We start from the raw sequence: 17,249 nt of genomic DNA on the forward strand, positions 1-17,249 counted from the left end.
CATATTCTCGGTGGAAGCTGGGAGGAGGGACAAGATCAAGTCTAATTTGTTAACCTGAATTCAAGCTTATAAAATGTCTTTGTAGGTAAACAGTCTCTACTTGGATGACTTTGTGAAGAACTCAGCCAGTCAGATTTCCACCCTCCCTCTACTCCTCTCCAAGAAGACATCCAGGTGTGTGAGGGAGGGATGTGGCTTTTATGACCTCAAAGTGGCAAAGGGCATATGTTAATCCTCCCAAAGAAAAGCAGAATCCAGACCGCCCCACTTCTGTCTTCTGCTTTCCCAGCAGCCTAGCTAACCTATTTCCTTCCCCAGTACTTCAGCCTGGAAGGAAGAGATCAGGACAACTCTGTCTTGTGATCTTCCTCCCAAACACCACTCCCCCATTTCCCTGTAACTGATCCAGAATTGCTTTTCCCCTCATTCTTTACAGCCTGGAGGAGTCTCCCTTCTATTCTGCACACAGGCCCTATGTATTAAAAAGGAAGCTTTGTCATTTAGAAATCCCTTTCTCCAAAAAGCCTGGGTTTTATGTACATTGTCTTACTAAAAAGTTAGGTGAAGAAAATCAGCTTTGAAATCGGCCTCTCTCTTATGAGCAGCACCTGTCTGTCCTTCCTTTCTTGGGACAGTAAACTTGATGACTCTGTCAGAAGGCTAATAGGACATGGGATTTAAAGGGGGGGGGAATCAAAATGCGTTGATTTAATTCCTATAAAATATGTTCCCCAGAGAAGTGAAATTGGATGAACTAAAGAAAAGAGATTCATTTTCTTGGGTGCTTGTGAGCTCCATCTCTTTTTCTTCATAGAGACAAAGTATAACTTTCAAAAACATGACCCTAATGAAAATATAGAATGAATACATGTCACAGGTTTTATGCATTAATGAGGGAAGCAGGAGAATGGTAAATACGGTACAAAGGAGAATTTGAAAGACAGATTTATAGGTTCATAAAGGAAAAGGATGCTGAAATAAGTTTGCTAAATTAGAAGCAAAATAGGACAATAAATCCAGAACCTCTGCACAGAAATCTTTGGCATCTCTCCTGGACAAAAACCTACAAGTTAACATGTCTGAGCTTTAACCAAGCAACTGTGCATTCCTCTGAAGAACTAAATATTCCTTTGGTGGGCCTGTTAGATAAAGACCTTGAAATAAAGCTTTAGTCCAAGGTTCAAAGGACAAGCAGTCATCCTTTTGCTTTGGTTCCAAGTGTTAAGTAACTTTTCTTAACATAATCAAATGTTGCATACATCCCACCCACCTTAAGGTAACCTTTGTAACCTTAAGGGTTACAAACCCAGTATGGTGGGAGTTGATGAAATAAAGGGCCGTGAATGGATTTATAAAGAGCCTATAGAAATAAAAGATGTGGTTTAAAGCAAGGCCAGTTTTCTACCTTAGAGATACAAGTGAATAGGTATCTTTAAAAACCTAAAATTGTGATGTTGCTCCAAACCTGCAGATTTTAGAGATACCTTTTTACTCACAAATTACCCTTTCCTGAGAATCATAATCTAAATATATTTAATTAAGCATAAATGATTCCATTACCAAAGCAGATTAATCTGGTAAATGAAACCATAAGGGCATGTGATTATTTTTCAATCATAGGTTACATAGGTTACTACAGCCCATGTAATGTATGCTAGCCTATTCGTTTACTGAAGTGACAAACATTATTTCATCAATCAGGCATATTCAGAGTTGGCTTAACTTTAAGGAATTTCGCATAGTTCACATATAAACCACTCTCCAACTGATAGTAGTTTCCAAAACAGATCTGATTTTTAAAAATTTCATAACAGCTCATTTGTAATACCATCCTCCCTATTCAGATGGTTATTGAAGTATCCTCTTGGTTAGAGAGCAATGAAAGGAAATGAATATTATAAAAGAACAAAGCCTACTCTGAGTAGCAGTTTCCCCATGGAATTTCATTTTCTGAGTAGAGCCCAAGATCATCTGATTAAAAAGCTCAAATCTTCTAAAACTTTCTCTTGATGTCTGCGGTGTGTGTAACATGAGCACGTTTCCATATTAAGGTTATTCAGCTGTGGAAAACACAAGAACTCGCACAAAGCTTTCCCTTTAAAAGTTGGAGATATCTAAGACGGCACGTTGGTGTAGCAATGAGAAATCTTTAAATGTTGGTCACCAACTGTTTGGCAGTGGGTTTTGTTTGTTTTGTTTTGTTTTGTTTTTCTTTTTGTCCTGCAAGAAAGCAAAGACAAACATTTTGGAAAGCACTGTAACTTAAAGGCATGACCAAAGCTAAGAAATTTAAGTAAGCGTGTCACAGAAACACAGGAACATAGATTTTGTTGGCTAATCCAAACAGATAATTAATCATGTTCCTGACAGTGTGGAATGCAGATTTGCCTGCTATTTGCAGAAACTTTAGCAGGCAGGCCAAGAGCTTTCTTGGAATCTGGAGTGGCTTGAGGAGCTATAAGACAGTGATTTCAAGATCTACAGATTTCTTGAACCAGTAAAATTTCAAAATAATGTTGCAGACCAACACGGTGTTAACTTATTTTGGCAAATAATAATATTGGGGGGGAAATCTTAATATTTGTAATTGACATCCAGTTATGAACTGGTCTCAAAAAACCCATTTTGGGGTTGGGTTTGGGTGTTTTGTTTTGTTTTGATGGCAGTTCATAATTGGATTCACCAGTAGATATGGGGTCAAGATATCTTTAGGGTAACTTAGCTTCTTTCTAAAACCTTTCATTAGTGACTAACAAGCACATTGAAGTACCTGCCATCCATGGCTGATCAAAATGAATGCTACTCCTGAGAAGGGGGAGTGTGACAGGATTAGACTTTGGCTCTAGATAAGGTCTTGGTTCTTGAGAGTTCTTCTTAGAGATCATCTTGTCTTAAGGAGGATTTTTTTCAAATGGTGAGGAGATAGGAGATTTAAACATTGACCAGATTCTGACTGGGGCATTTATTCAGCTTTCTTCTGACCTACATGACCTTTAAACAAAAATCAAGTCAAATTCCTTGAATGTCTATTACTAAGAGTATTGTGCTAAGCTCTGGGGCAAAATTTCTCAAACTTAAAGTCTTAATAAATAGAGCCTCAGAACTTATCAAAAGGGCAGACTTCTGTGTTTCAGGACCGAATGAAGTCTGAGATGGCAGCCCTGGAATCCCAGTTTTTAACACGTATAATGTGATTTTGATGCACATGGTCCATGGACCCCATCTTGAGAAACATTGTTTTAGGAACTCTAAGGAAGTCAGTAACGGCACACTAGCTAATTCAGATCACCCCTCCTGCTGAACATAATTTACTAAAAATTTAGAAGCATCAAAACGCTAACAAAATATTGACAAATTCCAAGGGTGAGACCCAGAAGAGAATGGAAATCCAGAGGAGTGAGCCTGGTCATTTTTGGACATGTTTACCTTACAGTCATTAGCTGATCCTGAAGAGACAGTTGAGAGGGTTAGCTGTCTTTTTAGCAACCTTGTGGGATTAGGGGGACAAAAGTCAGATCAGGACCTGACAAGGGTGGAGACCTGGTAAACCATTCCCCATTCCACATGCACACACTCCCCCCAGGAGTAAGGGTGAACTGGAAAAGGCTTGCTTGAAAAAAATCTCAAATCTTGAACTTGAACTAAAGTGATCCTGGAAAAACCAAATGACTATTCTGTCTAGGAGAAAACCTATGAAATTCAATGATAAAAATTATCAATCCAAAAGGAGGCAAGGAAGGAAAGAAAACAGAACACAGGACAGAAGAAGAGTCGTGCATAAGAAGATGGTAGATTTGAATACAATTATACCAGCAATTACATTGAATATAAATGGAAGGAATTTTCCAGTGAAAAAACAAAGATTGTGAGATGGAAAACAAACAAAATCCAACTATGTGTTGTTTAAAGAGCTACATTTAAAATATAAAAATAAAGAAAGGTAGAAAGTAATGACAAACATTTTCCCCACAATTACTAATGAAAAGATATAGCTATATTAATATCACACAAAATAGACTTCAAAGCAAAAGGCATTATTAGAAATAAAGCAAGTCATTTCTTTTTTTTAACATATTTATTTATTTAAGATTTTATTTATTTGAGAGAGAGACAGACATAGTGAGAGAGAGCAAGAGCAAAGAGGAGAGGGAGAAGCAAGCTCCCCGCTGAGCAGGGAGCCCGATGCAGGGCTCAATCCCAGGACCCTGGGATCATGACCCAAGACAAAGGCAGACGCTTAACCGACTGAGCCACCCAGGCACCCCAAAGCAAGTCATTTCTTTTTTTTTCTTAAGAAAAGATTCAATTTACCAGAAAGATAGAACAATTTTAAATTTCTATGTAGATAATAACATGGCTTTAAAATACATTAAATAAAAATTGATAATACAAAAAGGAGAAGGCAGTTCTCAGTTATAGTGGGAGATTTTAATACAACTTTCTTATTAACAAGTAAACCAACAGACAAAAAGACCAGGATACTCTCCACAACCTACTTCAGGTATGACCATGGAGAATAATGAACAAGGACAAAGCTAAAGTCCAGAGAGGACCAGGTCTAGGGCATTCCTCCCAGAATGCATAACCAAGGTCTGACACAAGGATTCCTTTACCCCAAGACAGGGAATCTGCATTTCTTGTTCAACACAGTATATCATTTCTATGCACCTGTGACTGCTAAATGCTTTCCATTCTTCCCCTTCCAAAACGGGAATTCTCACTGTAGGTAACCTGTTCCCACTCCACATTATATACTGAAAGCTGAGTAATGGTGGAGGAATTACATTCTGTTACTATATATACTGCTGGAGCTAGACCTGATGGAGAGGAGTACACACTACCCAGAGATGCTAGACTTTATTTTATATTCAGTGAATGGATGATACTTTGGGCTGTCTCTTGAGGGGAGATAGGAATGCATTCTATGTGTGTAAATAAGGGTATGCATGAATATTTAGATGGCCAGGGCTTTGGAAATGTCAGTTTGCTAATTGTTCCCTGTGTCCATTTTCCCTTTCTACATTTTGGTAACAGAGCCCCTCTGAGTGTGAGCTCATCACATGGTTGCCCAGCAAGATACTACATTTTCCAGTCTCCCTTGAAGGTATGTGTGGTCATATGACTGAGTTTGGACCAATGGGATATGAGCAGAAGTGATGTGTATTTATCTTTAATAAAGATGAAGCTTTCTTGGAGTGCCTGGCTCATTCCTTTGGTAGAGCATTCTCGGGGTTGTGAGTTCGAGCCTCACATTAGGTGTAGAGATTACTTAAAAAATTAAAAAATTTAAAAAAAAACTTCAAAAAAGATGAAGCTTCTTGCCTGGATTCGCACCACCACCACCCCGTGCTGCCCCAGTTGGGAAATGACAATGATTGGAACAATTCCTCGAGTCCTAAGAGGGATGCTGAGAATGGCAGAACTGAGAATGGCTATCAGCCTAGGTTCCTATGTCTTAATGCAACAGAGCTGCCCTGCAGGCCCTGAACTGTTACATAAGAAAGAAAGAAGTTCATGACATGTATCAGCTATTGTGCTTTGGGGTTCCTTCGCTACAGCGGTTTTGCTTGTATCCTAACTAACACAGAGACGTGTTTCAGAGTAACAAAGGTCGGTGGGAAAGGTGAGAAAGAGGAGGAAGCAGTTGTTGGGATCCTTAATAGCAAGCTCAGGAGTCAGGATTTGAGGGGTTTGGGGAGGTGAAACACTGCAGAGGGACCGGGCGGGTGGTGCTATTGGTGGGGGGGTGGGGAGGGAAGCTAATTAAATGGCTTTAGCTACCTCATGTGATTTTTATAATTCTTTATCTCCAGGAAAAAAATAATTCTGTATCTCCAGGCATATCTTTCTCCAGAATTCCATGCTCTTATTTCCAAGGGCTGGCCAGAATTTCTCTCTGGAGGTCTAATAGGCTCCTCGAACTCAACATTTCAAAGCCTAGCATTCTTCCCCAGAGAGCCTTTTCTTCTTGTATTCCCTGTTCTGGTTAATCATTGCTCCCTTCAATACCACTCTTCACTTAGCTGTCCTCACTAGAAGCTAGGGTAACCCTAGATTCCTCCATCATCACACCCAATTTCTCATAGAGAAAGTTTACTTCCGTTCTTTTTACTCATTTGACTATTCTCATTGCCAATGCCTTGATTTGGGTCTCCATTATCTCTTACCTCAAATGTTGCAGTATCCTCCTTTCTAACTGATCTTTCTGGTTTCAGTTTCCCCCATGCTTCACATTGCTCTCAAGGCTGTTTACCCAAAACACAAACTTAACCGTGTCACTTCACCTGTTTGTACACTTTCTCCCATTTCCTATAAACCAAGGAGCCCAGGCTTATAGGAAATGTACTGTACAGATGAGTACAGATCTGGTCCCTTTTGAACCCCTATCAAGCCCCTCAGTGCACTGTAGGCCCTGAGCACACTGGGCCTTGGCAGTGTTCTCTGCCTGGAAAGTTCTTGTCCTGTCCTTACTTAATGGACTCATACTCAGCCTTCAAAACTCAGCTTAAATATGGCTCATTGGAAAATTTTTCCAGGACCCTCTGGCTTAGTTGCTTAGTTATTCCCACCTCAATAACTGATAAGTGAATGAATTAATTAAGGATAGAATACTAAGAACTGAATCCCAAAGAACACACCTAGCAGAAAAGCAGACAATTTTAGAAGTATAGAATTTTACAACTGGAAAGGGAACTTACAGATTTTTTTTTTTAAGATTTTATTTATTTATTTGAGAGAGACAGAGAGTGAGAGAGAGAGAGCACGAGCCAGAGGAGGAGGGGCAGCGGGAGAGGGAGAAGCAAACTGCCCGTGGAGCAGGGAGCCCTATGTGCTAGGGCTTGATCCCGTGACCCTGAGATCATGACCTGAGCCAAAGGGAGATGCTTAACCAACTAAGCCACCCAGTTGCCTCAGGAACTTATAGATTTTAAAGATTATCTAAATGTGTTTATAGATAAGGTTCAGAAAAATTATATGACTTTCCCAGGATCAGAGAGCAGAACTAAAAGTAAGACATGGGTTTTCTGGTTCCATTTCTGGTGCTATTTTCCCACATTTTGCTGTGAAAGTGTTAGAGAATAATTGAATAGAAGGGTTTGTGTGGAAGATTGAGTTCAAAGGTTTGGACATTTTGGCTTGTGGACTAGGTTGTATTTGAAGTCAGATATGGAATGATCAAAATGTCAGTGTAACCTTGTCACAGAGATAATTATCTAAATTATGGGCCGTTTTCCCAGAGAAACAGATAGAGATCCTGTGTACATACCAATGTGGACATAAAAAACCAGTGTCCAGTTCAAGGGCTCTAAATATTTTTTTTGACCCAGGGGCCCTTTCAGTCTGGCTTCTCAGAATAATGTCTGTTTTTTGTTTTTATTTTTTTAAAGATTTTATTTTTAAGTAATCTCTGCACCCAATGTGGAGCTCGAAATTACAACCCTGAGATCAAGAGTTGCATGTTCCACTGACTGAGCCAACCAGGTGCCCCAGAACAATGTTTCTGAATGCATAAAACATCATACATAGGAAAACAAAGGAAACCAATTACACTGAAAATATGGTTACCAAAGTATAAAAATGTATAAATGTGTGATATAGGTAGTTCTTAATTTAATCTACTAAATACAAGATCTAACAGCAGTCTAATAACTGCCATGATTTTGATGTAGCAATGAGCATGAAAGATATTTTAAGATATCTGCAACAACAGTAATGTGATGTGAAAGTATTTGTGATTTCTATTAGTGTCAAGTCACAGGTCCTGCTAACAGGATTGTGGTTGGATACTTATATTTGCAGTTGAAGGAAACACTTTTGTTAGGGATCACTGAAAATGAAGAGCAGATGTTTTTCTCTCACAGTCACTGATCTGCTAAACCTCAGGTTGAGAACCCCTGGGTTAGTCCCATCTCTTCATTTTAAAGGTGAGGAATCTTTTATCTGAAATATGTACAATGAGTTCAAATAAAATTAATTCAAAGGAAACCATGGGTCATGATCTCAGGGTCCTGGGATGGAGCCTCACGTTGTGTCAGGCTCCCTGCTCAGCAGGGAGTCTGCTTCTTCCTCTCCCTTTGCTTGTGTTCTCTCTTTCTCAAATAAATAAATAAAATCTAAAAAAAAAAAAATTAATTGGGGCACCTGGGTGGCTCAGTCGGTTAAGCGTCTGTCTTTGGCTCGGGTCATGCTCCCCGGGTCCTGGGATTGAGTCCTGTATAGGGCTCCCTGCTCAGTGGACACCCTGCTTTTCCCTCTCCCTCTGCCTGCCGCTCCCCCTGCTTGTGCTCTCTCTCTCTCTCTCTGTCAAATAAATAAATAAATCTTTTTAAAAAAATTTAAAAAAAAAGAAAGCCATTGGTAGAGTCTATGCAGTTGGCCTCTCTCAACTCAGCATACCTCCTTTAAGGAACTTGGGTTAAAACAAACACTTGGAAAAGGGAAGTTGCCCTTAAACCATTTCAGCTTTTTTAAAAATTGAAGTATATTAACATATAATGTTGCATTACTTTCATGTGTACAGCATAATGACTCAACAATTTTATACATGGCTCAGTGCTCGCCACAGTAAGTGTGGTCACCATCTGTCACCAAATAACATTATTACAATACTATTGACTATATTCCCCATGCTGTACTTTAAATTTCCATGACTTATTTATTTTATAACTGGAAGTTTGTACCTCTTAATCCCCTTTATCTATTTCACCATTCCCTCTCCCCCTCTCCCCTCTGGCAACCACCAGTTTGTTCTCTGTATTTAAGCATCTATTTTTTGTTTGTTCATTTCATTCTTTCTTTTTTTAAAGATTTTATGTATTTATTTGAGAGAGAGAGATAGCACAAGCAGGGAGAGAGGCAGAAGGAGAGGGAGAAGCAGGCTCAGCTGGGCAAGGAGCCCAATGCAGGGCTCAATCCCAGGACCCTGGGATCATGACCTGAGCCGAAGGCAGACGCTTAACCAACTGAGCCACCCAGGTGCCCCATGTTTCTTTCTTTCTTTGTTCACTGGTTTTGTTTTTAGATTCCACATGTAAGCTAAATCATACGGTATTTGTCTTTCTCTGTCTGACTTACTTCATTTAGCATAATAACCTTGAGGTCCATCCATGTTGCCACAAAAACCATTTCTGCTTCCTGTTCCCTGTTTCTGGTCCCTAAGGCCTGCTTGGCACAAAGGACCCTGGGGAGGGGAGATAAAAGAACTAAACTCAACTTAGTATCTCAATGAATTATGCTGCCACCATACTAAGATCAATAAGAAAGATGACACAATTAATTATTTAATTTTTTAATAAATGCCAACAATTGGATAAGTGATATACACAAATATCAAATCATTATGTTGTACACCTACAACTAATATTATGTCATATGTCAATTATGTCTCAATATAAAAAAAGAAATAATGTGACTATAGGTTTGGGATGTAAATTCCCCTGAACTGTATTTTGTTTTAATTAGATTCCATTCTGGGTTATTTTTGTGCTCCTATTCTGGTTATTTTTAATTTGACTTTTTAAAAATACATTTTCAGGGCACCTGGGTGGCTCAGTTGGTTAAGTGTCTGCCTTTGGCTCTGGTCATGATCTTGGGGTCCTGGGATAGAACCATGCTTCGGCCTCCCTGCTCAGCGGGGAGTCTGCTTCTTCTGCTCCTCCCCCACTTGTTCTCTCTCTCTCTGTCTCTCTCTCTTTCTCTCAGGCGTGCGCGCGTGCACGCACGTATGAGCGCGCTCTCTCTCTCTCAAATAAATAAAATATTTAAAAATAAATAAAATAAAAATACACTTTGTAAGGTATGGAGTAAGGCTGTAAAACATTTTTAAACCAAATAATTGACTAAATGTGGCAGAACAACTTATTGAATTCACGTCTCTACCATTGATTTATGATATCTCCTTTATCATGTATTAGATTATTAAATGTACTAGTATCTACTTCTTGAGTACATAATTCTTTTATTCTTGTGCCACTCCACTCTTGTGCTATACATAGACCCATCTAATTACATCTCTGAAATTTTGGACATTTGAACAATAATAATAACAATAAAATAATAATAATATTTAAAAAGAAGTGTTCAAAAATGCCCTGTTAAAGAACAGAATGCCTAACCTTAAACTGAACTGTTGTCATCCAGAGATCCTGAGCAGCTGTATCTTTCAAACCTTTTTGAGTACCACCAACAGTAAGAAATGTATTTTTATTTTTTTGAAGATTTTATTTATTTATTTGACAGAGAGAGACACAGCGAGAGAGGGAACACAAGCAGAGGGGAGTGGGAGAGGGAAAGCAGGCCTCCCGCGGAGCAGGGAGCCAGATGCGGGGCTGGATCCCAGGACCCTGATCGTGACGGGAGCCGAAGGCAGACGCTTAACGACTGAGCCACCCAGGCGCTCCAGTAAGAAATATATTTTTGCCTTGGAACTTATCACACACATATTTATTTACTTGTGGTTTTTCTGTTCAGTCATTTTAATGTGGATTCATATATTCTTACATTATTCAATAAAATATAACCCTTAATGTTATTTATGTTTATGCTCAAATTGTTCCAGGGTTTTTCAACCTGGCTTCTGTGACCTTTTACCATGTCCCCACCATTTCTTGAGCACTCCCTTCCTTTTTAGCGCAAGATGATCCAGGCTTATCCTGTCCTAAAGTCAGCCATTTCTCTAAGGATCCCTGGTTCCTTTTAGTGGAGAATGTTATTTAGAAACCAAGATCTGAGTCCTGGGTATACTTATCATTACTGTGGTTTCATTACTTCTAGACCCTCTCAGCAGACAGAGCTGGGAAATAGACGTATAAATGTATATATATACATATGTGTGTATATATACACGCACACACATGTGTATTGAATACATACGTAACACTCACACATATCTGTACCATTTCTGTATCTAGCTGTCTCTACATATTAAAACCTATACCTTGGTTCCAATCCAACACAGCAGTGTTCAATCTATTCCTCCCCCTTTCCATAATTGTAACTACCTTCTCCAGCAATGAAAATCTGGATCCCACCATTCACAATATATTGACTTACTCGATTAATCCTAGAATGCATAGAAAGTAGTTTCAGAATTGTGATCTCATGCCTATGCTAAAAAAGCTTTCTTAATTTAGCTTGAGAGCATGTAGTCCAAATTCTGGATATCAAAATTACTTGGACTAATGCCCCCTTCCCTGATGTGACTGTGTTATGCATTTGAAAAATGCTTCTGTTCATTTGTTTGTATTCAACTTGAAGATCCCCTAAATTGTTATCTTAAGCCACTAAATTCTGAAGTGGTTTTTGTCACAACAATGGATAACCAGACATCATGGCGTCACACCATGAGGCACGTGATGTCAGTTTGTTCTGTTATCAGTGTTGAAAAGTTGGACCATTTGGTTAAGGTCTCATCTCCCAGATCACTCCATTATAATTAATAAGTTATCTGTGGGGTGTCTCATCCTGCTCCATGAACATAAGACCACCATAACTACGATCAAGGGACCCTACTTCAGAGTTACATTTTTCTCTGTGGAAATAGCTGCCTTGATGCCACAGGAATACAGAGAGAAAGCGAGCACCTATTGGCTGATTACCCAGCAGGTGGACTCCACAGCTTGCAGAGAAGGTGGAAGTCCAGCTGTGATGAAAACACTTGATTCTATTTGTAGTTCAACAGAGTCTGTGCTTGAAACAGAATGCTACAAACTCTGTGTAGGTTTGCCAACTTGTGATTCTGATCCCAAATCACAAGATCTGGAGAAAGAAAAGCAGCAAAGAGCTGTCCTTTTATTTTAGGCTTTTCATAAGGAGTTCGGATCGGATGCCCACTGAGAAAGAAGTCTATTAAGGACACTACTTCTCACTTTCAGAGTGATGCAGTTGTTTCCTAGATAGGATGAAGGTCCCACTTTATAAAGCTAGTCTGGTCTATGTTGCCTTCTTGGTTATGTCTTTTGATTTCTGCTTTTAAGTATATTGTCTGATCATGGTACTTTTATATTCCAAACTTAACAAATGTCCATGGCTTTATCCCTGGTGCCTAGGTTGGCACATAGTAGGGGCTGTGTGCATGCATGCATAAATGAATACATGGGGATTCTCATTCGTCCACTCATTCCTCACAGATTATAGCCTGCCCACTCTCCTGTTATATGCCAGGAATTATCCTAGGCATTGAACCACAGAAGTTAATAAAACAGAGCCCCTGCTTCAAGGGCTCACAGACTAGAGGACAAGAGAGGAACATCAACAGTGAATTATAAAATTTGGGAGGGGGCAGGCACTGAAAGAAATATGCACTGAGTTTGTTGTTGTATTTATAAGGCATTGTCAGTCAATTTATTCATAATTTAGACACATTGAAGTATTGTTCACAGGGAAGTGCAAAAAACCCACAGCGTCTCAGTAAGCAGTGCAAAGAACATATCGCAGTTATAGAAATGGGTGGAAGACCACACAGTCTTGTATACATATTTATCAAAGTCATCACCATCATCATCATTTTTTAAAAGTATCAGTTGAATTAGCTGACAAGTACCTGGGATAACCAGAGTTGCTCAACTGTTTCAGAATATTGCCCTGAGTTTTATAGCAACAGAGAAGAGGGCGGTAAGAAAAGCCCTCCTGCACTTAACCTGAGGTAAAATTATAAAATACTTTCATGAGATTTTTCTTAGTATAAATTATACTTTTAAAAATGAAGATAGGGGGCACCTGGGTGGCTCAGTCATTGAGCATCTGCCTTCCGCTCAGGTCATGGTCCCAGGGTCCTGGGATCGAGCCCCGCATCCGGCTCCCTGCTCTGCAGGAGGCCTGCTTCTCCCTCTCCCACTCCCCTGCTTGTGTCCCCTCTCTGGCTGTGTCTCTCTCTGTCAAATGGATAAATAAAATCTTTAAAAATAAATTAAAAAATAAATAAAAATGAAGATAGTTGGGGAGAAAAATGAAGACAATCAGGGTGCCTGGCTGACTCAGTCCGTAGAGCATGCAACTCTTGATCTCAGGGTCATGAGTTCAGGACCCACATTGGGCCCAGAGTTTACTTAAAAAAAAAATTAAAGGGTACCTGGGTGGCTCAGTCGTTTAGCATCTGCCTTCAACTCAGGCCATTATCCCAGGGTCCTGGGATTGAGTCTTGCATTGGGCTCCCTGCTCCAGGGGAGCCTGCTTCTCCCTCTGTCTCCTTCTCTCTCTCTCATGAATAAATAAAATCTTAAAAAAAAATTTTTTTTAACTTTTAAAAATATTAAAAATGAAAAGTCAGAAAAGGGAAAATATTTAAAAATTATGCATAAGTGACCCATAGGTAATAATAAACACCTTTATTTCTTTATTTTTCTAGAACATATATACTTTAAAATAAACAAAAATAGAACTAATCTGTATATTCTCTTTTGTGACCTGCTCTTTCTCACTTAACAATACTCTGTGAATATTTTTCCACATCCACAAATATTCTCCTGTGATCTCAAAGTTAAGGGCAGTACTATTTGGAAAGAGAGAATGTTGGAATATAATTGCTGACTAAGCTACAGAGTTAGATGCAAATGCAACTGTTAGTGTTGTCATTTTTACCAGGCAGAAATCATTTGCAGTTCTACCAGACAGAAGAAATCATGCACAATCTTATCAATCTTTTCTTTTTTCTTTTTTTTTTTTTAAAGATTTTATTTATTTATTTGAGAGAGAGAGAGAAACAGAGACAGCACAAGCAGGGGGAGCAGCAGAGGGAGAGGGAGAAGCAGGGTCCCCGCTGAGCAGGAAGCCCAACTCAGGGCTCGATCCCAGGACCCTGGGATTATGACCTGAGCCGAAGGCAGACGCTTAACCGACTGAGCCACCCAGGTGCCCTATCTTATCAATCTTTTCTACAAGTTAACATGTATATATGTAACTTCAGGGAGTCTGGGCCTCAATCAATAGTAATCATTAAGTTAAAGTTACATTTCTCTAGATGTACACTATCCAGTATGGTAGCCACTGGCCATATGTGGCTACTGAGCACTTGAAAGGCTAGTGTGACTGAGAATCTGAAGTTTTTTGGTTTTTGTTTTTTGGGTTTTTTTTTTATATCATGCATGTGCCTCTCACCATAAATGATTTATTTATTTTTATTCAAATATAATTAACATACAGTGTTTTATTAGTTATAGGTGTACAATATGATTCGACAATTCTATACATTTCTCAGTGCTCATCATGGTAAGTGTACTCTTAATCCCCTTTATCTATTTCATCCATACCTCTCCTCTGGCAACCACCACCTCTCCTCTGGCAACCACCAGTTTGTTCTCTGTAGTTAACAGTCTGGGGTTTTGTTTGTTGGTTGGTTTGGTTTTGGTTTTGGTTTCTCTCTTTTTTTCTTTGTTCATTTGTTTTGTTTCTTAAATTCCACATATGAGTGAAATTACATGTTGTCTTTCTCTGACTGACTTACTTCACTTAGAATTATACCCTCTAGATCCATGGTGTTACACATGGCAAGATTTCATTCTTTTTTTTTTCAAGATTTTATTTACGCATTTGACAGAGAAAGAGAGAGCACAAGCAGGGGGAGAGGCAGGCAGAGGGAGAGGGAAAAGCAAACTCCCCACTGAGCAGGGAGCCTGATGCGGGGCTCAATCCCAGGACCCTGGGATCATGACCTGAGCCAAAAGCAGATGCTTAACCAACTGAGCCACCCAGGTGTCCCTTCTTAGCTTTTCTTACAGTGTGTTCAGGAAGTTTTTTAAATTTTATCTTAAAACTGAAACGGTGTAAAACATTTTTCCATTAAACTTAACTGTATTGTTTAAGTAGGACTATATTTCACTTTAACTGTTGCAACTCACAGATATTGCTGCACTGTAGGCCTGCACTGAGTACATGAGTCATCTCCAGTATTACACATAAACACATTATCACTCTAGTTAGTATCAAAGATTGATTCAATTCAATAATTCAGTAAATTTCTATGCACTAATTTAACACTGAAATGTGTTTACTTGAACCTTTTGTACAGATTGTACCATTTACAGGCATACCTATATGAATCATATTTTATAACTAAACTGAATTTTTTTTTTTTTAAGAGAGGGAGAGAGAGAGGGGAGGGGAGGGGCAGAGGAAGAGGGAGAGGGAGAATCTTAAACAGGCTCCACGCTGACAAGGAGCTCAATCTCACAACCCCAAGATCATGACCTGAGCTGAAATCAAGAGTTGGACACTTAACCGACTGAGCCCCCCAGGTGTCCCTAAACTGAAATACTTCTTATGCTTTAAATTATAATAGAATTCAACTATTTTTAAAATAAGAAATAAGTATGGACTAATTTTTAAGTTTAAAATGAGGCAGAATTGAGTGGAGATACAGATACTAGTATTGTGCCAGAAGAAGGAAAAAACAGAGATTAGAAGTATGTTGTGTCATATAATTTGCTGCAGCCAACCAAAACAGAAAAGCTGTTTGTTGTGTAAAAATTGAGTAAAGATAATAAAGTGGACAATTAATAAGGGACATTTTTGGCAGATACAGAGTGAATTTGATGAGAATAGTCAAGAAAAAAAATCGATAAAATTAGTTGCCTGCATTCAAAATTGAATGTGCAACAAAAATTGTTTCAAAAATGATAACAGGTTCTGAACTTGCAACTTTGGCTGCTTGATAATGGCTTGGATTTCTGCACACAAAAGAAAACCAGTTTCAGATTGCTCAGTTCCCTGAAACAAACTATGAAACCGTCATGGATACAGTTGTTAAAACTGTTCAGCAGATACGTGCAAATGCTGTGACTCATCACCAGTGGTTATGGAACCATTGAAAGAAGTAGACAATGATTTTAATGATCTTGTGTTTGTTGCCAGTGCTCTTTGGTTGAGCCACAAAAAGTTTTACCAAGTTTTACTGTGCTGTTGACTGCAATTCAAGATTTTCTTGAAACAAAAAGAATGCTTGCTAAATATTAATTAATTTTAAAAATGGCATTGTGATTTACATGTTTTCTCATGGATAAGTTTGAAGCTCCAAGGAAGAGAAAGCTTATTTGTGATTTAACTAGAGAGGTATAAGAATTTATGTTAAAATTGACACTTTTCATGATTCAAATCAATAATAATAATATTATACCTTTTTCTAACATGAATCAACATGGGGAAGATTTTAATTGTAATAGACAATGTTATGTACATTGGTTGTAAAAACTAAGAAAAAAATTGAAGAATCCTTTGTTTATATTGATAAATTTAGCATTGCTTTTCTTTTTTTTTTTTTTTAAAGATTTTATTTATTTATTTGAGACAGAGAGAATGAGAGAGACAGAGAGCACATGAGATAGGGGAAGGGTCAGAGGGAGAAGCAGGCTCCCTGCTGAGCAGGGAGCCCGATGCGGGACTCGATCCAGGGACTCCGGGATCATGACCTGAGCCGAAGGCAGTCGCTTAACCAACTGAGCCATCCAGGCGCCCTAGCATTGCTTTTCAAATACCCCTTTGAAACTAATACTGAGTTGACACAAATTAATGAATTTACATTGCTTGGACAGACGTAGTTTTTTTTTTTTAATAGATTTTCATTTATTTGAGAGAGAGAATGAGAGAGAGCATGAGAAGGGGGAGGGTTAGAGGGAGAAGCAGACTCCCTGCCGAGCAGGGAAGCCGATGCGGGACTCGATCCTGGGACTCGATCCTGGGACTCGATCCTGGGACTCCAGGATCATGACCTGAGCTGAATGCAGTTGCTTAACCAACTGAGCCACCCAGGCGCCCCAGACAGACATAGTTTTGAAACTGACATCCCTTTTACTTCAAAGTCAAATCACTTCTTCCAAAAAATCAACTAGTTTTGTAAATGTGGATGTAAATATTAAAGGAAAATGATTTTTGGTACTCAATTTAGTTACTGGAAAATTTTTAGATATCTTAAAACAAGTTCTTTTATGAACTAACTTTTTTCAGCTGTAAATTTTATGAAATCTAAGTGTAAATTAAATACTTCTCTTGCAAACATAGCATGCAAAGATGTGCTGTAAGAGTAAAATACATACTGAATTTCAGAAACTTAAGGTAAAAAAGAGAATCTAAAATATCTCATTAAGGAGCACCTGGGTGGCTCAGTTGTTAGGCGTCTACCTTCAGCTCAGGTCATGATCCCAGGGTCCTGGGATCGAGCCCCGTATCGGGCTCCCAGCTCCGTGGGGAGCCTGCTTCTCCCTCTCCCACTCCCCCTGCTTGTGTTCCCTCTTTCGCTGTCTCTCTCTCTGTCAAATAAA

This window comes from Mirounga angustirostris, unplaced genomic scaffold (genome assembly GCF_029215605.1).
Source record: "Mirounga angustirostris isolate CCGP_5_RB_7025 unplaced genomic scaffold, mMirAng1.0.hap1 SCAF_11, whole genome shotgun sequence".
Taxonomy (NCBI): domain Eukaryota; kingdom Metazoa; phylum Chordata; class Mammalia; order Carnivora; family Phocidae; genus Mirounga; species Mirounga angustirostris.